Source organism: Candoia aspera, chromosome 1, assembly GCF_035149785.1.
Source record: "Candoia aspera isolate rCanAsp1 chromosome 1, rCanAsp1.hap2, whole genome shotgun sequence".
In the NCBI taxonomy this organism is placed as follows: domain Eukaryota; kingdom Metazoa; phylum Chordata; class Lepidosauria; order Squamata; family Boidae; genus Candoia; species Candoia aspera.
Window position 1 is genome coordinate 276925127 of NC_086153.1, and position 23120 is coordinate 276948246.

The 23120-nt window shown below is 35.2% G+C and overlaps 1 protein-coding gene across 1 annotated transcript in view; it reads left to right on the forward strand.

Annotated features, from left to right (window-relative positions):
- Nucleotides 1-23120, forward strand: part of SIPA1L1 (signal induced proliferation associated 1 like 1) — a 206339-nt gene that overhangs the window by 10178 nt on the left and 173041 nt on the right. The window contains exon 2 of the mRNA XM_063289841.1: nt 11532-11625. The gene's annotated coding sequence lies outside the window, so the exon portion shown is untranslated. The remainder of the gene's footprint in view (nt 1-11531; nt 11626-23120) is intronic.

The window sequence follows — 23120 nt, forward strand, 5'->3', positions numbered from 1 at the left end:
ATCCTTGCATTGTGTTTATTGGCAAGAAATTGAGCTTAATAGAGTGTTTGAGTTTTTAATGCCTATAATTTAACTGTGTCATTGTATTTTTTGGTTTCAAGATCTCAGTTTAATTTAACTGCTTCAGAAAAAAGGTACTTTCTTGTAATCTGTTCATCACCATGGAAATAGGCTTCAGGAAAGTCAACATATGTTTAGTATCTCTCTTTAGCCCAGTGTTTAGAATTGTTGGTATGATCGTTTTGTCTATTTTTTTTTCCATATTTTATTGATAAACTGCTATTTGGTAGTCTAGTTCTTGATTAAGTGTTCAAAACAGCTCATAATATTTCCATTTGATGTCTTATGGAGATTTAATTTGATTTCTCCTTTCTTCGGAGAAGTTGTTGCAAAGTGGTTGTATAGCAAAATACATATATGAGAAATGGCTCAGTTTTTAAATATGGTGTGGCAGACTCTTTCGGTCATAGTAAAATTGTCTTTTTACATAATATCTCCAGAGCTCTTCATACATTGATAAATTCCAAATTTTTGGTATATGATTTAGCATGATATTCACATCTTTAAACCCTAACTTTTTTTCCCAACATTGTATTAACAATCTTGAAAATATTAAGCCAAAACAGGACAACCAAGAAAAAGCTGCAAACACATGTGTCAATATCCCCCCACTGTATTGCATTATCCAGCATAGATGGAAAGTTTGGTTCTCCAACATATAAGGATTCAAGGGACAATTATCTAATCAATGCACAGTTGTAGAATACCCCTTCCTGCCATCTGAGACCAGCCTCCTTGCTGCTGCATTGTAAGGCTAGGAAAAGGAGTTTATGTGAGTCCCCACCTTGATTATTCTGGTTCTGAAAAGAACATTATTCACATCTGGAATTACTGTATCTCTCCTACCTTCACTTTAATAAAATGAGAACTCTGAGATTAGTGCTTGGGACGAAATCTGTTTTGGCTGCTGCCAACAGCCTGACAATACTGACATTAAATAAAAATTAAAGATTTTTAAAATACTAATGGAATGAAAGTTCTTGCTTTCCGCAGACTGACCTTCATTCCATGTTTTATTAAATTAATTAAAACTAAATTTGTGCAAGCATATAAAAGAAATACATCTCTAAAGGCAAATTCAACTTCTTTCTATGTTCTGTATTACCCCTGCTCTTTAATTGAAGACTGGTAATATGATTCCAGTCAAGTATTTCTATTTCCCCCTTACTCTTTCTAGATTGATGCCATAGAACACATTTAGCTGACTAATGTATTTATCCTTGGAAATGAGGTGTGTGTTATATCTATTTGTCACCGTTTAAACTGATGTGTAGACTTCCTTGCCAAAGGGCATAGTGTATGCTATAGCAAGAGTTATAAGATATAACCAAAACTGAAATGATTCTGTTCTCTGGAAAATGTTGCAACGTAATCCATTTCATTGCTTTAAGAACTATAAAATAGAACAGTTGCAGAATGGTTCAAAACTGCTCATACATATAATCTGTTCTAGAAATTCAAGCTTTAATAAGTTATATATGTTTATGTGAAAAGCTTTTCCTCTTCATGTCAAGCCATATAACCTTCCTAAGGTGCTATACTGGAGGAAAAAAAAGCATAGAATTATGTGTATGATAGCATATCTTAAATTTTGGTGCAACAGAACTGCTGCATTATATCAGGGATGTTCCTTTGTTTTGCTTAATTGCTTAATTCACTAGGCTTCGGTACTTGGTTTTAAGCATTATGCTTTTTATTTCTCTTGAAGGTTGGTATTATAAAGCTTAGCCCCCTTAAATGATTAAATGGAAACTCATAAAATTAACTCAGTTTTGATGGTGTATCTATATGTTTTATGAATACTATTGCTATTGTTGTATTAGCCAGTTTGTGCTTAATGCGAATCATTTTAAATATTTATGTAATTCATCCCATCCAGTTTTCTTGTAAATCTTCTGATTACTTGTTTTTGTTAAATGGCAAGCATAAATTTATTGGGTACCACTTCTTCAATGTATTGAAATTCAAATTCAAAAGAAAGCTTAGAAACCACCCTGTATTCCCATCTGGTTTCTCCCCTTCTTTCCCAAAATAAATCTTTGCTAAACATCGATAAAAATGTCTTCAACACTTTGTGTTCACGCATGTGCAATAAAGTTTTGGTAATGCTGTACCTCTGTCTTTGAGTTATAAGCTGCTGCCAATCCAAAATATAGTGGCGCATGCAATTTTGGATGCACCACAGTATGCCAGTGTAACACCACTGTTACGTGAGCTGCACTGGATCTTAGTAGACTTTGGGTTCAATTCTAGGTACTAGTTTTCACCTTTAAAGCCCTGCATGTCACAGGGCTAGGTTACTTGTGGGACTGCCTCTCTCTGGTAGTTTCTGACCATCCTACCATATCTGACAGGGTGGGCATGCTCTAGGATCCCTTCTGTGAAACAGAGTTAACTATTGGGATCTGGGGGACATGCCTTCTCTGTCACAATGCCTGTTCCCATTGTCAAGATATATTGGACAATATGTTGCATACATGGTGTCTTCTGAATTGACTGGTCTGTTTATTAGAGTGTTTTGTGTTAAATTGTTTGTTCTTACCCTGACTGTAGCAAAATGTTATCAATACTTAATCCCATTGCAGGACTTAGCATAAATGCTGAGGTTAGCAACTCTGATTTAGTAACAATATTGTAAATCAGAATAACTACTGTCAACATGTTGTTACATAAAAGGACAGAGTTTTCAGAGTTTCCTTAAAGAGCATGGAGCCTTGATGGATATTAGAAGAGATCATTGTTCATATGTATATTGTATAGTGTCACTAGAGTAACTGCCAATTTCAAATTGGATTGATGAATTCACACAACCTGAGAACCATGTATCTGATCTTATAAGCAAATTCTGAAGGGCCGTGTTACATGTTGATTACAAAGGAAGAGAACTCCTCTTCCATAACCAGTAAAGACATGGAGGTTTCTAGATTTTGTTTTTAAATGCTTTCTGTCAAGAAAAAGCAGAAAAACCCATTTCTTCCTTTGTAATTGATAGGTTTTATTGCAGGTTATGGAGGAAAGGGCTGATTTTCTTTCACTGATAGCATGGAAATTAGGTAGATTAGCAGAGGAGGGATGGAAAGATATGTTCTTCCCTCATCAGTCTGCTTACTTGCCTGCATGAAATTTCATGTGCTTACCTAAATGCTTTTGTAAAATTTGGTGTGCCCAAATTTTTATAAGTCATTAGGATTGATTAAATTCCTTAATAAAGTTTATTCTATTTTGAACTCCTAGATTTGCTGTTGAATTGATGAATTGAAAAGGAAACAACTGAAATAAATGCAATCATAAACTTCTCTTTTTGGTATATTGATTTATGTTTACTTGTACAGAAAATCAACTATGAATGAATGAATAAACCTGAGCTTCAATATGCAGAAGCTGATTGATCCTTGGTTTTTTGAGGCACTCTGGGTCATGAAATAGAAGATTAGGATACAATTGTGAAAGTTTCATTACATGGGCAGCTAGACACTCATTAAAGCACATTGTTGCAGGTATGTCATGGCAGTGAGGGCTTCAAAGAATGCTTGCTAATCATTAACATTTTTCCAACTAGTTAATGGCCTGTTGTCATCTATTGTACTAAAGTCCCTGCTGGAACCTGCTTTTAAGCTGACTTCAGTGGCATTGGGCCAATTGTTCTGAACCACTTTTTCAGAATTGAGGACAAGACACTTGAAGCTATTTGGTGTAATACATCCTCTTTTGACTTTTGTCCATCCTGGCTTATTCATGCTAGCCAAGAGTGAGTGGAAGTGGATCAAGGTGTTGAAAATATTGCTGCCTGTACACCTTAAGAAATACTCTTTATTCGGTGAATGACCAGCAAAATTTGAAAAAATACAATGCCAAAGTAAAATCAAATTAAAATGCTAGAGTAACAAAGATAAAATAGCAAATAAAAATGTAACATACACTCCTATAATGGTGTGTTAATTACCTGTGCAAGTATAGATCTATGAAGTAAAAATATGTATTACCTAAAATGATAATTTCACAAACCCCTAAAGGGCTGAAAAGAGCAGTAGCAGCAATATTTTGGTACTGCAGACAAAGTCATCTGGTTCTTAATTTGAAAAATCTAAAATTCTTTGCTAAGAGCCACCCAACTATCTTGGAGAGTAGAGGGGCACAAATTAGAGTAGGTTACTGCATTTAAAAACTTAGGGTAGTTTTCAACTCTAAAGGCACCTGAAATGCTCACCAGAATCACATAGTGCAGCTAGCTCTTAGGTCCACAAATGCTATTAAGCGCTTCTTTGACACAAGTGGAGGCCAATTAATCCCTGCATCATTAACACTTTTTGAGGCCAAACCTTTATGGTGCACAAGTAGGAATTTCTGCAAAGAGGGATACACTGGAAACAGTGCAAACAAATTTTTTTGCAATCAGTCCTTGCTACACCCAATGGAACAGCAAATACCCAGTTAAGGCTCAAGACAGGTATACCTGAAATCCAGGTAAGGGTCTGGAAGATGATGAAAAACTACTGGCTGAAAATCCAATCCTTTCCAGACTGACCCCTCTAGTTATATAGATAAATTTCTTTCTCCCTGGAAACAAGCTGTAGAGCAGAAGTTGGCATTATATGGGCTTTCTGTACCATTCTTAATTTCTTTAGGATATGACCAAGCCAAATGACTGCTCACTCAAAGAATAAGGGATATGGAGTTTCAGGCTGAAGTTAATAGGCTGCACCAACATGGCAGAAATTGGATTAATAGGGATGCTTGGGGCAAGATAGCTACAATATTAAGTGTAAGGTGCTACATGTAGGGGTGGGTGGATGTTAACTCCTGAAAAGGGCCTCCCTATATCCAGAGGATTACATCAGTTATTACATTGTTACAAATACACCTCTTTTGGGGCGAAGTGTTTGAAAGGATGATACTTGTGCAGCTGCTAATATTCTTGGAAAACTTCATTTATCTCAATAAATTTCATCCTGGATTCAGAATTCATCTTTTGGACTTTTCACCATCATCTGTTAATGGTTTTCCCAGCTCCCCTCCCCCCTCCCAAAGGGCTGGGAAGTGCAGACAATGTTAGGCTAGCACCATCATTGTTGGCTTTCAGGGAGTTACTTTAGACTGAACTGGAGGGCATGAATGGTCACCACTATATTTTAGCCCCTTTGCATTATTGCAATGTGATATTCTTCTTAGTCGTAATTAAGATGATGCTTTACCTTGTTTTTCTTTTATGATGTAAACTGCTGGGACTTCTGCTTCATGCTGTGGAGGCATAAAAATACAGTAACTCAATAAATGCTATTTAATATCTGTAGGATGCTGCTGGTGGAGTTTTGAGTTACGAGCAAGGGGTCATCAAAATGCTGATGATACCCAAGTCTAATAACATGTAAATTAGAAGAATCCATCCATGTTATGAATTGGTACCTGGATGCAATAATGGACTGAACTTTGACAAGATAAATATTCTGCAAATGTGTAGTTCTTGAGTACAGGAATTGGGGGCATGGCTTATTCTAGATGGGGTTGCACTCACCAAAATGCTCCAAAACACAAGTGCCATATGGGCCTTGTTGGGTAAGACATTTCATTAAGGCATTTAGTACTAAGAAGGCTCTATTTCTAGTTCTGTTCACTTGAACTTCAGAACATAGGGAAGAGCCTCAGTAGGTTTTGGAATGTAAGTTTGATAAAAAAGAAGGGTATATTCTGGACACTTAAAAGAGGCTGTAACTGGGAGAGAATGTCTTGCCACGTAGTTTCCATCAGATGCAATCTAGGTCAAGATTAGTGGTTTATAACAACTTGTTTGTTATAATGTTTATAACAAATTTCAATTTGTTTATAGGCATTAAATTCCTATTTGCAAATTGGGGTTTAAGCTGAAGATGAGAAAGTAGTTTATAGCAATCTTGAACTATTTTTCTTCTGCAGACTATGATGCTTTGCTGAAGACAGAATAAACCTTCAGTGTGGCCAATTATTAATAATATAGTTCTCTGGTACGGATGATGTTAATTTGGATTCTCAGGTAAAGGTTCTCAATTTAAAGCAAAAGTCATATGTATTCTGTCTACCTCAGATCTTCTACCACTGCAGTTCCAGCAGTTGATTGTATATTTCATTGATTGATTGATTGATTGAACTTCTTGACTGCCCAACTCGTATGCCGACTCTGGGCAGTTTACAATAAAAATAACATATCACTAAAAATACAATGCAATAAATATAAATATTTATTTATTTAGTCACTTGCTGAGATGGGCGGCTATAGAAATCAAACAAACAAACAAATAAAATATATAAATATAATATACATATAAAAATACAAATATAAAATATAAATACGAGATGGCAAATCAAGATCTTATTGTTGGCACTATCATGGTGCCAACCACCTCCATGTATAGCTGTTGCCCCTCCCACCCCAAGCCATGTGGCATAACCAGGTTTATTTACCTGCATATTTTATATTTACAGCTTCAAATATTCAATAACAGAAAAAAATGTACATGAAGTCACCCAAGTTAGAGCAGGCACTTCTGTCTTTGTTGATAACTTTTTGTCCCAACCCTCCCAGTTATAGTATGCGGTAGCATACTAATGCCAATCATGCAGCAATGTCTTCTTGCATCCTTGTATTTGTTATAATCATGGTTTTCTTTGTCCTTAAGGGCTAAATCTTGAAAAGTTAACAATAAGACATAGGAGATTGACATTTTTAACAAAGTACTCAGTGTCATTAAAAGCCACTCAAAATAGTCTTTCATTTGCTTCCAAAAGATTCTCTAGTTTCAGAATGTTCTCTAGGTCTGTGTGACTTCATTTTAAGTGGACTCTAGAGTGAATGGAATAATAGTTCAATAATATGTTTAAAATGTCTATTAGTTTCAGAGTATTCTCAAATCACTGTAAACATGGATTTTATTCTGGCATTGTATGAATTCTGTGCTCTGCTACTTCAGGCATTTGCCACTGCTTAAGTGAAAAAGTTGCTTGAGACTTTGTGTGTATGCCTGGGAGAGAATATTCAAGGTGAATCCCATTGCATACTTACCTGGGATCAAGATCTTTGGAATTCAGTGGGTCTTATTTTTTTAAATAAACATACTGTTATATTCTCAGTAGCTGAGAAAACAGACATAAACTCCTAATTGCAAATATCTCTGTGAGCTGAAGTTGGAATTTCCAGGAGAGAAAGGAGAGCTAAACATCCACTTCCTGTTCATAAGCCTTCACCAGTATTCAATTCCATTTTGACCCATCTGAGAAGAGCAAGTATTGAAGTTGAATGGCCAGATGGATAGGCATGGCTATTATTTGTCTCTTCCTCCTACTTACATCATTGCTTTCCATGTAGACAAAAGAGGAAGAGGCAAGAAGGTAGATATGTAGGGGAAGTGTTTACCTGATTTACTCCCCCCTCCCCCATTCCTGTTCATGCCTATGCTGCCTTACTGGTTTTGTGGCAGATTAATGTCAAGAGAGAAAGGGAAAAAACCAGCAACTGTAGACAAACCTGATTAATAACATTTGGGGATTGTATAAAATCTGTAGTAGAGATTGTCTTGAGAGCCAAAGAGCCATGGACATTTAAAAGGGAGCAGAACACTTAACTAGGGAGGAAACTGTAATCTAACTATACATCTTGATCTGATTCTTTGATAACACTCTCAGTTGGATGAGCCCAGTACTTTCCAAATCTGCTATACTCGATACCTTGTAGATATATATCCTCAGGTTTTGCCAAAAAACAAACATTTCTGAATATGATGGAACTCCTGTTGGTAATTCATGGATGGGTAATGTAAGATGCACTTAAGAGATAGATACATTGCACATAGCTGCAGGATCAGAGTGGAATTGGAAAAAAGCAACTTAGTTTCTTATTAAAGGAGGAACTTTCTTAGCAGAAAGTAGCTTGCAGCCTTCACATAGGCGTGGACATGATATCTCTGTTCAAATTATTTAAAGGATTGTCATGTAGCAGATGGGGCAGAATTGTTCAGAATCGCTCCAGAAGTCAGGATAAGAAACAGTGGGTATAAACTTCAAGGCTTTGATGTATTCTGTTCTTAAATATATGAGTTTGTTGTTAAGATAAGTAGTTTTCATCTTAGCAAATGAAGGTAGTAGTTTAACTTTGAGGGAGCAGAACATATTTAACAGTCAGTCTAAGATACCACTTTTGATAGTTAACCTTGAATGTGAAATCTCCCTAACCATTTCAGTGGAATGTCAGATTTATCAAGGAATTCCTTGAGAATCTTTGTTATATAAATTAGAAATAAATGTTGGAAGTTCAGCCAAATTAAAAATCTGTTTGATCACAACCTTGTTAACATAGGCAAATTACTTAGGTATCTTAATAGAATTGTGTAATGAATGCAGGTATTCATGGAAGAATACACAGATTATTTGGATAATTTTACAGCAATGGTTTAGAAAGGGAAGTGAAATTAAAACATTAGTTTATACAAACATAAGTGAGAAGAGATTTGAACTGGACATTTTGTGGTTCATGCCTTACTGCACTTAGTAGTAAACATTAGTACTATGGATTTTTTAAAAAAATGATAAAATTGTTCATCCTTCATATAACAAAGTTTGTTTTAGAGACTGTCTACCTTACTAAATCTGATGTGCCCAAAATAGAGTGCCTTGCAGATGTTTAGCTTTTCGTGGATAAGAGATGATGGGATGGCATTCATTCAGAGTATAATGATTGCCTATACAAAATCACTATCAGACTCACACAAGACTTTCATGGTTATCTGATTTAATAATGAATAGTATGCAGGATCACAAGCGAAGCTGAGAATGGTAAAAGCGCGGGATTTCACTCAATAAAAGCCTAGGCAGTTCCCAATCCCTCCCCCCAGAGTCAGTACAAGTCCATTCCTTGCAGGTGACCCTAATGGTTCCTGCTGGTCTTCGGGAAAATGTCCTTGACCAGGCGAGATAACCCACACACACATTCCTGACTCCTCGCATCAGCGCCTGGTACAAAGAACGGAGGCAGCCCCCTCCTGTACAGCAACACTGTACAGGATTTTATTGTAAACCGCCCAGATTGTATTGATTTTATTGTAAACCACCCAGAGTCCCTCTTTTGGGGGAGATGGGCGGTGGCTAAATTTGATTAATAAATAAATAAATAAACAAACACACACGTGTCAGCACCAGCATGGCATGGGAACATGTTACGATGTTTGTGGAAACATTGGAACAGGAACCATGACACAGAGGGCTCTAAGTCAGGAAAGACTGATAACTCTGGAAAGCTGTTCTTCTGCCTAGTATCAGTTATCTGCCAGGTTCAATTGCATGGATTAGATTAATGGAAAAACATTCAGAGCATACCTTATGGAAGAACTTTGAAAATATCTCATCTGCCTGATTCCTTTTGCTAATTGCCTTCACCAAGCACTGCATTTTTAAAGTACCCAGTTGTCCTTCATTTTATGAATTAAAGTTCAGGATCCTCAATGAAAAACAAATCTTATAGATCATAGCAGTGTTTAACTAGGATTTCAAAATGTGTTTCTAAAAGGAATCTGACTTGAACCTTGCCTCCTAGATACCTCCTTTTCCTCTTCCTTCTCTTTGCAAGTCTTTTGTTTATCTACGTTTATGAAGACTTGCAGGTTGGAATATATGAAATTGTTATTATTAACAGGAGCAGTCTACTATCCCCTCTTCAACTGTCTCATGAGAATAAAGCATTCATGTATAATACCCATTATTGGAAGGAATTTATGTATGTGCGTATGTATTTCATTTTTATCCCGCCTTTATTTTTTATAAATAACTCAAGGTGGTGAACATACCAAATACTCCTTCCTCCTCCTCCTATTTTCCCCACAACAACAACCCTGTCAGGTGAGTTGGGCTGAGAGAGAGGGACTGGCCCAAGGTCACCCAGCTGGCTTTCATGCCTAAGGTGGGACTAGAACTCACCATCTCCTGGTTTCTAGCCCAACACCTTAACCACCTTAACCACTAGACCAAACTGGCTCTATTTACTTATTTATCAAATTTAGATGGCTGCCTGTCTCTCACAAAGTGACTAGGAAGTGTACAATAAAGCCAACAATTAAAACATTCTATAGAAACCACTTCAAAAAATTAAACTTAAATAAAAACAAGATTGCGAGCGGGAATGCATCTGAATATTACACGTGATACAGGATTCTTTTCTATGTGCTAATTTGTTAAATTTAAGCTCTGCAAAATTGGGAATAGTTTAATGAAATAATGGTGTATGTTCAGGGATTTTAGGCTAAAAAGATGAGGGTCAGGAACTGGCTTTATGTTTCCAGTTGCTATTTGTTAGTGGCCTATCCAGCTGTGTGGGCTTCCTTTATTTTTATTTTTTATCTTGCATTTTACCACTCTTCCTGGTGATGCTTTCACAACTTTTACTGGATTCAGAATTGCTATTGAAGATTTAGGTCTGGAACAAGGAAGAAAGAAACAGGAAATTCTCCTCAAGAACAATTATTAGTTGCAGCACTGTGGCCTTCAAACATTAAAACAAGTATCTTGAGTCCCCACTCAAAAGGTTTTTGAGTATCCAACTTTAATACTTAAAGGACACACTGCATTGTGTGGGTGAGCTTAAGATTTCTTGTCCTTTGTAATATATTCAGTTGTGTAATAAGGGTTGTCCCTTGTCAATGTAGTTTGCAAGTGATCATCAGAAAAACTCATGACATTGCTCTTATTACTCTCTCGTTTCATTCCATAGAATTAATACTCTTCAATGCTTTATATCTCCAATTTGGGTGGACATACACATATACATATACACATACTTACCATACATACATATTCTGGTTTTTACAGATGTTATTTATTTCTCTGTCCTTAATTTTCCTTTGCATATATACATATACATATATGGATTCCTGATCATTTTCCATTTAGACTTATAGTATAGAAAAAAGTAACAGCTCTAAACCTTCCAGGGACTAAAATCAGGTTCAAGAATCCATATTTTCATGCTGAGACAAAACAGATTTTGATAATAAAAATCAGTGCCTTCACTGCAGAAAAACTGTATTAATTATATGTATCAAAGTCATCCCTCAGTAAATACTTGTATATTCATTTGGAGATTAAAGCGAAATTTCCTTTGTAGAAATATGAGAAAAAATGTATAGGTGAATACATTTTTGTAATATTTGTATAGCAAAATGTGAACTTGGAAGTTTTTAAAAAGGCATTCTAATTTACATCTAGCTCCCTCTACTTTGTATGGAATACAAGAGTTTTATGCCATATAATGAATAAAAGATTTAGATGCATCTAGAGATGTTAAATTTCTGTTGATAATTTCTAAATCACAATTTAGGGCACTGAATTATATTTATGGGATGAAGAGGTTGGGGGTGGTTAAATGCAAAAAAAGGCTTGTTTGCAATCAAAAGTGAAAGAATGATTTTGAAATAACCTTTCCCTCTCTGCCTCTCCCTTATTGATTTATTTTGCAGGTGAAATACCTGGATATACCATGCTTAGATGCTGAAAAAAGGAACATCAACTGCAAAATTGTGTTTCTGTGTGATTAGAACAATATATTTTAAGGTAAGACTATAATATATGAAGCAGTATGTAATTTAGCTTTTTATGGGATATAAACTTTTGATGTTTACAGTGGATTGCTGAACTCTGCAGTCTGTTCTCATGCTGAAGCTCCCCAGATGTGCTGACTACCATTCTTACGAAATACAACCATTTGGAAGGCATAAGATTAGAGAAGGTGTTTGTGGAGTGGAGTTTTATTTTTAAAGTTACCCTTTGTGAAATTTCAGATTAGTTGGGTATTAGAAGCTTTTGAATTGGTGGCAAAGTTGTCAGTAAGGATTGAAATTTACTGTTGATTATAATCAAAGCCACATTGTGACACAACAAAGTACTTATGCTGCCTAACTATAGCATTGTTATGACAACTAACTCCTTTCTCTCTGAGAATTGGCTCAAGCAGTACTTCTTGTAACTCAAGAGTAAAAAAAAAAGTTATTTTAATCTTTTAAAAGAAATATTTAAATCCTTATTTTACTCTAAGTTCAGTGACTATTCACCAACTTCAAGTTCATATGTTTGGAATGTGCACTATAATAAAGTGGAACCAAAAATTAAATAAAAGGTAGGCCATCTCAAGTGTAACAACCTGCATTCCACAGCCTGTAATTGGTAAGCTAAAGGCTTCTGGCGCTTGGTTTTCTTGATGAATGAATACAGTTTTGAAAGAAGTGAAGTATCTTTTTCTCTTGTTGACAGAGCATTTCCTTATTGCCTGGTACTGTAGTTGTGATTAGAAGCCAGGGCCGTTGAGAGCCATAGTATTATGCTTGTAGGGTAAGATCCCTTGACAGCTTTTTTCTCCTTACAATTTTTTAACTTTTTGAGGTGGGGGGGGGGATATGTATGTATATTAAAGAAGGCTGAAGTGTATAAAACAACTGGGATAGTTTTAATTTATGAAGCATACTGAAAGTATCTTTAAAAGACCTTATGAGATACATACTTGAAACTTACGTTTTGTTTCCTATAGGGATATGTTCTGGCAAACCAAAGTATAAAAGTAGATCATCCCCAAAACCTGATACACTTGGCTAAACCAGTGCTATTTTGCCAAGCAGTGATTTGACTGGCAGTTCAGAATCCTAAAGCTCCTATTCCTTAGCCTGTTCTTCCACATAATGAGTGCAAAAAGATGGGGGTATAAATTGGCAACTACTAGGTTTCTTGCACAGAATAGGCAATAATGTTTCGTATCTACAGTGTGAACTACAGCCTCTGCATGTGTGTGCACATGCGTGCTTGTTTGTATGTGTACTTGTAATTTTTGTATTTTTATTGCCAAAAAGGGTTTAGCAGAAACTAAAATTTCTGTATTGTTCCAGAGTGAATATAACATGCTGTTTATTTTGGATCATGTTGTTAAGCACTGTAAAATTTGGAGAGAAAATAGAGAAAACAAGAAAGCCTGAGAGTTTATTACTTAAATTTATTATTTGGATTAGTATAAAACTTGCCTTTCCTATATGTGTATAGGGTACTTGAGGTAATTAGTTATTTAAACTGCAGTGGAAATTAAAGTCTTTTTAATAGTGAAATTTTGTATGTTATATTGACAAGGAAGCGCTCCCTTCTTACTGTCCAAATTCTCTTCTATCAGTTGCGTTTTGCATGTCCCTCCCTCATCTCCAAACTACTATCTATGGTTATTCCTTATTGATTCTTGGGGAAAATACCCCATTTAAAACCGGTGTTAAAGTCTCTTTGCTTACTATTTTGATGTTGTTCTAGATGAGAGAGCTGTGCCTCTGTTGGATCTCCTCTATATACTGACATTTGATTATATAAAATCAGAACATGAAAGGTCCATCTGGTCTAAATTCCCATTCATTGCTGTAGTTGAAATTAAAATATCTCTTGCTTCAGTTCATCCAAGCAAGGGAGGTATGCCAGCATCCTAATTAATGGTTCTAATATCAGTTCCAAACCACTGAAGCTCACTAGTCTTTAAGTCCACTGGAGCTGGGCGGCTAAAATATTCAAATAAATAAGTCCGTAGACTTCATTTTGCCCCTTTTTAAAGCTAGGACATTTGCCTTTCTTCACGGGTCTTGCATCATTTCTTCAGGATTTCTCAAAGATAATACATAAAGGTTTAGCCACAAGCTAATTCCTTCAGTATTCATGTTGCAATTTATCCAATACCAAATACTGAAACTAATTTTAAATAAATAGGCATTTCTTGACAGTTTTTCAACCAAACTTTTGCTGTAGTCTTGCCCATTGAACTTGCTTTTCAATTCCCAATAGAATACATAGCCTCTTATTGTAGAAGACCAAACTAAAATAGAAATTAAATAGTTATTTTTTTTCATTTGCTTTTTGCTATATTAACTAAGCAGTGTCTAAAGAACCTCTTTTTGTTGTTTGTATCCCTCACTATCCTTTGCTTATTCTGTGTTTTAACCTTCCTGACATCATCCTTACTATTGTTGGCCCATCTGTAAGCATACCTTTTTGGTGACATGCCCCTTTTTCTATCTCTCTATTTTTATTTTCAAATTGTTTCTAAGTTTGTGGGGGGGGCTGTCAATAATTTTTTCTGCTCTTTGGAACTGTTTCCACTTTGCCTTTAATATCTCCTCTTTAAAGAAGCCCCCATGGAAGATGAGTTCCTTTTTCTGTTAACATCTACTAGGGAATCCTACTTATTGGTCTGAGTTTATTAAAATCAATTTTTTTAATGGCCAGGGCAAATGCTTGATTATACTTCCTGCTGTCTTTGAAGGAGAACGTTTGCAGCAAAGCAAATGAGGAATTTCAAAGAGAGACCATACTTTGCAGACAGAGCTGGTCTCCTAACAAGTATCAAAATAATTACAGTCCTCAGTCATTACTATTCCTGATTTTTATACAGCCTGCACTGATGTTAACATAGTTGCTCTTAATGGAGCTACATATTTCACATTCCTTGGAAACCAACCCTGAAGCTCACAAATGGTGATCATGTGACCACAGGGACACTGCAGTAGTCATAAGTTTGAGGATTGGTCATAAAGCTACCTTTTCAGTGCTGTTGTAAGTTTGAATAGTCCCTAAACAAGGCAGTCGTTAACTGAGGACTACCTGTAGTGCAATTCATCCTCCTGTTTTATTGTTTCTTTTTCTTTGAACAAACTGAATCAACGCTAGCTATATTTTCAGTTGTGGGACTTATCTTACCAGATCTTGGGTATACCTATCAAGTTATATCTTGTGTCATTCCTTCCCCTGCATAATACTTAATGTCTTAACAGACTTTAAGGGATGCTTACAAAGGCTTCAGTTTGTCTAGTTGCTTCTTGGCAATTTAGCCATATGTAGAGAAATATACTTGTTACCATGGATATAGCTATTCAGCTTGTCCTTACAATATAAAAATTTTTTGTGAGGGCAATACTGGACAAATTTTGAAAAAAAAAAAAAAAACTCAAATTGAATGATGTTACTTTAGCAGTTATCTTCATTGCACTGTTGAATTAGTCTCTTTTTTTAACATAGGATTATCCCACTGAATCCTTATGATTATACTTTAATACCCAACATTTTTGTTCCACAAAAGTTCAATTCCAGAAGAGGGATTTATTCCACTAAATCAGGATAACTTTGTGATCCTGGTATTGAAATCTGTGTTCTTCATGGGTACCATGTGATCTATTTAGTTTAGATGGTATAACTCTTCTCTAAAACAAAAGGCAATAGGTATATAGATTGGTACTTGTCACTGATTATTTTAGCTCTTTTCCAAGGGACGATTTATAGAAAGAGTTAAAATTTATACAGCGTTAGGTAAATTTTCAATTTTTAGATAGCATACTGGTTGGAGTAGAATACATTGTACTGTACAGAAATGGAAAATAGTTAACTGTATGGAAACTGCAAATAATATTCCAAATAGAAGTAATACTGCATGCTGTTCATGAAACAAGCTGGAACTACAGGTAGTCATCGCTTAACGATGCTAATTGGGAGTGAAACACCGTCATTAAGCGACAAGGTCATAAGACAAAAAACCATGAGAATGTGCTGCTTAGTGATGGCAGTTCCAGCAGTCCCAGTTGCCATTACTAAGTGAGGACTGCATAGGTCATTAAATGAGGACCACACACGACTGTGACTTGCAACTTCCTGCTGGCTTCCCCGTTGACTTTGCATTTGGAAGCTGGCAGGAAAGATCACAAATTGTGATTGTGTGACCGCGGGACACTGTGACATAATTGTGAGCTGGGCTCCGAGCACCTGGATCATGATCACATGACCGTGGAGATGCTGCAGTTGCTGTAAGTACAAGGACTGGTTGTAACTACCACTTGTTCAGTGCTGTTATAAGTTTGAATGGTCATTGAATGAATGGTCATTAAACTAAGACCACCTGTAGTGATTTTGATGCGACTATATCATTACTCTATGCTGAATTTTCTTTTCGGCACATAGTTGTCAGTTATAGGAAGGATTGTTTTAATTTATCACAAGCAGTCTCCTTTAGGTCTTAGGTCTAAAGATGAATTTTAAATGTCCTTTTTTCCCCTATCAGTGTACTGGTAACATACTATTGTAGAAGAAAATTTGAGAACTTTTCACGTAGAAGAATCAAGTCAGTTTTATTTTTGAGAATGAATGAATAGTAGCATTTTTGGTATTATTTAATCTTACCCTTTCATGATCCCAACAAATAAATTCAGATATTAGTTGCACTGAAGTTAAGGAATATCGAATATTTTGACTTAGGGTTTAGCTCTGCAAATGCTTTGGAGATTTTAGCACACAATATTGGCAGGCTACTAGAGAGTTTATTTACACAATCTCTTGAATTTTGTGCTTTGTGTACATGAATGAGTCTGTGCAGTGCATGTAAGTCAATTCTAAGAGCTTCAGTATTAGTACAAAGACAAATATAACATAAATATTCAAATCAGCATGTTATTTTGCAAAATATGTAGAAAGTGCATTTATAATCAAGATCCTTTATATGTAGTCAAATAGGATTGTAAACTTTTTAATTTTGCAACATCAGGTATACCCTTTCCTACCTCCTAGTTCTTACATGTTACTTCCACTATCTTTGATCCTCAAAACAATTTTATATCTCACATAATAAAAGTAGAAAATTTTTGCTGGGTATAGTTAGCTGCATTCCTTTGTTTTCTTTGCCTTTTACACACACATATATACCCTGAGGGTTAACAGAAACAAACAAACAAACAAACTCATGGTAGTACTGGGAGTGGAGAGTTTGTCCTGCTGTTGTTTTGCCCTTTGGAAAAAAAGAAAGCGAATGAGCATGTCAGTTATGTAATGATAGAGCTCACAACCACAGAAGAATTTGAATGGTATTTGTTTTGAGATGAGCAAAGTAGTCATGCCACTTAAAAGTAAAATTGTGGGCCAGATTTTGTTCTTACTTATTCCAAGTTTTTATATCATATTGCAGTTTATTTGTGTTTAGATTTTTAAGGACTATTATATATCATCATTATATGCAATAAATCCTTGTGAAACCTGCACAACCACATTCCACATGGCAGTTGCAATAATAAAGAGTGCTATCTGTGTTGGAATGACAATGGGAGGGAAGTAGTGGAAATATTGCAGAAATTCTATGAAACATGTTATTGAGGGAGGACATTTGAATTGTTTAACAAATAACAAATCCACTGTTTTTGTATAAAATAATTGATTACACTTAAGTCTCTTAATTAAACAGACATGTTTCAAGAAGTGGTACAGTATTTTCAAATAGGTTTTAATATTTATGGATACTGTGCTGCTGCATCTTATGCTAATAGAATGCCTCCATGAAAATCCTATTAGTTGCTTCCGTATAAGCTTTTCTGATCACTCTTCAGGTCCATTCAATTATAGCCATAAGCTTTCTAAACATCTTGCCACAGTCCCCCGTTGTTAGTTCTTCCATAGTCTCCATATTCATGTTTCTGGTGGAAGTATTCTGGATATTTGTATTTGGGGAAGAGATGGAAACAGAAGGCTGTCAATATAACACAAAATATGTGATGGCCTTGCTGGTTCAGTATATTCTGAAAAAAATGTACAGTATATGGGAGTAGCTGGAGAAGAAGGTTGCCATGGAATCTTGTGGGAGCTGCTCTATGAACACAGAGTGGAGGATTGTATTGTGTGGCTCAGATTTGGAAATTCCTTGCATTAATGGAATAGAATTCTCAATAATGGAACAAAGCTTTCCTTCCTTTTCCTTCCCCCTTCCAAGTTCTCTTTCTGAAGTTAGGAAAACATTGCAAAAGTTGCTTGATGTTGCACAGGGGAATACAGATGAATGGATGAGTTTATGGAAATTATGCTAGCCATGCAAATTAAGGAACAATTACTATTCAAGCTGTGCCTTCAGCAGGCTATTGCTATGTATACGGTTTTTTAGGACTTGAAAATTGCTTCTTGGGATTTTGTTTAAATCCTAAATTAATTGATAGTAGTAATTCTTTTGTTATGAAACAGTTATAATTGCAAGTTAGAGTGTGTTAGAATTAAGATTTACTTTGAAAAGTAGTTGAAGTTGAAAGGAAGCATTCTTGTTCAGATCCCTGTTGAATCTTTCAGAGTAAAATTAATTCCTTTGGAGGTACATAAGGCTCTGGAGATGACCAGCAGGGTAGCTGATCCAATAATGCCATGTACTGTACTAGATCTTCCTCTTGCCTTGACTCAAGTACAGTTCTTAATAGTATGGGTAATTTTGAATGTGTCTGATTCACAAGAACAAAACTGGAAATATTCCTATGACATGTCCATTAAAGCAGTTCAGCCATGTCAGAGTATAAAATATAATAAATGTTTAGTACTTGATAGTCAGTAATGGTCAGGTCTCCAAGAAAAGAAAATATAAAATATAACTTTACTTTGGTAGTAACCTCTCTGCAGGAGCTCCCTTCTTGTGGAATACTCCCCCAGGATATAAACATGATACCCCTACTTGTAATATTTGGGAAGCTTTTATCAATATGTATTTTTCAATGCACATTTGGAGACTGAGGCAAGAATGGATAGAGTTTGGGATGAATCTGGTGATAATAGGTATCATGGTTTTATGATTGTAGTAACATAATAGCAGATTTATCTTTTATTTTTGATACATTGATAATTTTTGATAATTCATTACTATATTATATATTCTACATTGTTGCTTGTAATCTGCTTAAAGTGTTGAGACTGAAACAGCATAAAAACATTTATAATTAGTAAATTATTTATTTAAATTATAGATAGATGTAATAAATAAATATAAATAAATAGTTGTAAAGAAAATTTTGTGTCTTCATCAAAATTTGTTTTCTATTAGATTGGTTCAAGTTTCCTTTGGACATCTGTAGCAACTGCTTTATCTTTTATATCAAATTATGTATTTGGATACTTTATAAAATCAAAATTAAAGTTCTGTCACAACCACCTTGCTCAAGATGGTATTAACAATCTAACTCAGTAGTAATAGTAGAAGGTAGACCTTTTCTTCCATAGTTGGTTTGTATGTGGAGGTATCAGTTTTACTATAGGCAGTGTTTCTTTAAAAATTCAATATGGTGTGATATATTGCCTCTCTTATCTCTGGGCCCACAGAGATTGTGTCTGCGTTCCTTAGAAGACAGGAGAATGTATTTCACTTTGGAAATCGAATTACATTATCAGAGATAACTGAGAACTTGGTTTTCTACTAAAACATGGATTTTTCCAGCATATTGCTCAAAATTTCCATTTTATTTAATTTTAGTTTAGTAGTATCCTCACTGGCTGTATTTTAGCCACACTCATATAATTACAAGCATCATTTGCAGCTTCCTTCTACTTTTCCTATCTTCTATTTACATATGTACTGTGCTGCATAATCACAGAATTAACTGATCAGTTCTATTGTTGGTAAAATAAATGTTACTAAAAAGAAACAAACACAGTCCTGAAAGTTGATTTGTTACTAACTGACTTGCATTTTTTTAAAACTTCAGTTCTTTTTCACTTGTATTTAAAATCTAGGAATCTGTTAGTGAAGCTAAATCCAGTTTTATTTATTTTCCTGATTGACAGGAACAGGAAAGAGAAATAACAGCATGGTGTTATTTAACAAACAACACATAAATCCACAAATAAAAAATAAATTATAGGAACTTAATTTAGGACAAATGAAAACTTGAATACATATACAAGAATCCTACAGAGTGCCATGGTGCGGCTAGGGAACTCTTAACAGCTGATTGACATATAATTTGGAATTAAAGAATGGTGAAAAACATATAAGCTAAAGATATATTTAGATATATGTAGTTGAAGAAAAAGTTAAATGCATATCAATTTATCTTAAGGCTAAGAGAAAATAATTAAGATTTATAATTGTTAATAAAATGAGAAAATGTCAGGAAAAAAATGATAGAAGTAGAATACGCAAATCATGTCTCCCCCTTCCATTGGTGCTTTTTTCCTATTTTTTTTTCCTATTTATGAGAAATGTTGCATTTATATCCCAAATGAATAGTGTGAAATGTCATCTTCCCTCTCTAAAACATTTGTAAGTATCCCTAAATTGCATTTTTATTAGCCATCAAATGCTTGCAGTCTTTTGGAAACCTCTACTAGCCAGCTTTTAAAATCTTCCTTAAGAAAGAGATGATGTCTAGGCCATAGACAAAGCTCCAAAAAAATTCCAGTAGTGATGGATCTCAGCTGTACAGGAAGCTGGCTCATACCAGTGCACTTACTGCCCCCTTTCCCTCATGCTTGCTTAGTCACACAACACATGAATCATACTTGGTCAGTAGAAGTCAGAAATACATATATTCATTCATAAAACCAGGTTTCATGGTCTCTGTTGAAATACGACTTAAATTATCTCACAATTTGAATGACACTGCTTTTAATATGATGATTTGAGTTTAATTCTTAACAGTTGTGCTTTAAAAACAGATAATGAGGCAATATAAAGCTTAATTCAATAATCATGAGTGAACTATGATTTAGATCATTTGATATCAAACTTATTTATAAAAAATTATCTTAAACATTGAAACACTGAATGAAGTATAAATTCAAACAAATTAAGATAGATATTCTGTAGTTCAAGATTGAATATCAGTTGAATGCTCAGTTTCAAAGAGGGGATACACACACACACACTCATAAATATAGGCTAGATGATAACTACTGTTAGATGGGCTCACAGGTGGCTGAATGACCACATCAAAAGAGTGCTAAATAATGGCTCCACCTCAACTTGGAGGGAAGTACCAGCTGGAGTGCCACCAACTCTGTCATCAGTCTTGTGCTGTTCACCAGTAACTTGAATGAGGAAGTTGAGGGAACAGGGAAAAGGGATCTTGCACTGAGCAGGGTTTGGACTAGATAAGCTCTACAATTTATTTACTTCCTTGCTTCCTAACTGGGGATTATATGCTCTTCCAGTCCAACAGAACTCTTGGAAGTCTCCCTTCCAAGACTATGATTTTGTGAATATATGTGTACTCTTCTAAACTACTGGAAATCCATGTGGAATCAGCAGTATACAAATCCATGGAATTTCATGCCACTGCATTTTATTAGTTTTAAAAAATATAATTTTCAAGCACCTGAAAGTTCTTGCTTTGTGTAATGCTTTCATACAGTGGGTGAGATATTTGGCATTAATTATTGTCTGTCTGTGTTGGGCATAGTTTATTTATAAAGTAAAATCTATTCAGAATGTATTCTGTAATTGTAATAGGTTTAATAAGTTAACTGCAATATTTTGACCAGCATGTCTAAATAAATTAGAGGTTTGAAACTGTACTAGCCTGCTGTCTGTTAAATGTGAGATTCCATAGGTTAATTGCTATGTAAGTAATATTTTTGTATTACTTAAGTGCATATTTTTGTAAAGCCTGAAGCTCATGGCAGAACCCTTGAGTTTTAGAATCCTACAGACCAGTTAGTAGTGATACCTGTGTCTGTCTGTTGGTGTCTTCTGAAGGAAGATTAAAGGTGCTGAATTGCTGATTCAGCAGTGGGGTGGGTAAGGGCTAATCAACTGAAGCTGAATCTTGGTAAGTTAGAGGTATTCTGATTAAGGAGTTTTTGGGTTTGGAATATTGGTGTTTAGCTTGTTTTGCATTAGACTTCATTCTCCCAGAATACAGGGGGAAAGCTCAGAAATGTTCCTTGAGCCAATGTTACTGCAATGGCTCAATAGTATGGAGCATCTTTTAGTTGCTTCTTCATTAGTTGTAGCCTTCACTAGATAAAAAAATATTTACCATAAAGTCCATTTTATTTTTGTTTTATTTATTTTATATCCCGCCTTTATTACTTTTACAAATAATTCAAGGTAATACTCCTTCCTCCTCCTGTTTCCCCTACAACAACAATCCTGTGAGGTAAATTGGGCTGAGAAAGAATGACTGGCCCAAAGTCACCCAGCTTTGTTAATCTGCAGCTTTGATTAGTATAATATACTGTATGCTACTTTTAAATAGTTCAGAAGCTTCAGCTTTTGCAGATCTTGATCGAAAATTCTGACCTATTTCCTAGTGGTTAAGGTGCTGGGCTAGAAACCAGGAGGCTGTGAGTTCTAGTCCCGCCTTAGGCATGAAAGCCGGCTGGGTGACCTTGGGCCAGTCACTCTTTCTCAGCCCAACTCACCTGACAGGGTTGCTGTTGTGGGGGAAATAGGAGGAGGAAGGAGTATTAGGTATGTTCGCCACCTTGAGTTATTTATAAAAATAATAAAGGTGGGAAATATAAAAAAATAAAATACCTAACTAATTATTAATGAATTAAGTTGGGGCTCAACCCTCTGAAGGTATGCCTTTTCCCATATATCCCTGCCCATGCTCTAAGGTCTTCTCTGAATATCTTCAGTGAGAGAGACACATTACGCATTCCATGAAAATGGAATAACACATTGAATTTGAAATGCTCTCCCAATGGGGATTTGATAGAAAGCAACTTTTACAATAAAAAAGACACACACACCCTTTTTTCCTTTTTGCTTGTGTTGCAAACACAGGAGGCTATTTCAGGATATTATGCTTGGTCTCCTTTATTCTATTTTTGTTTTTGGCACTCCATGAATTTATTTCTGTAGAATGCTTTATGCTGCTTAAACATAATTTAAGTAACATAAAGATTAAATTTGGATAGGCTAGTTTTACATGCATTCTTTATACCTCCCCTACAGTTTGTAAACATCCATGTTTTCCATGTGATACATTTATACAAATGTTCCTGAGGTGCCAGAAAAGGTAACAAACTATTTGATATCTTATGTTAAAGCAAGTGATCCTTGATAAATGCGAGATATACAACACCATTGGTTTCTATATTTTGGTAATGTTTTTTCTTTGTTTCCTTTTACTTTGTAATCTGTGGGCATACAGGAGATATTTGTGACTGTACCTAGTTGATTCTGCCACATTTATTTATCTGCTGGTATTCTGTGAGATTGCTTATTTACTTACTTACTTACTTACTTACTTACTTACTTACTTACTTTCCTGCCTTTATTATTTTTATAAATAACTCAAGGCGGG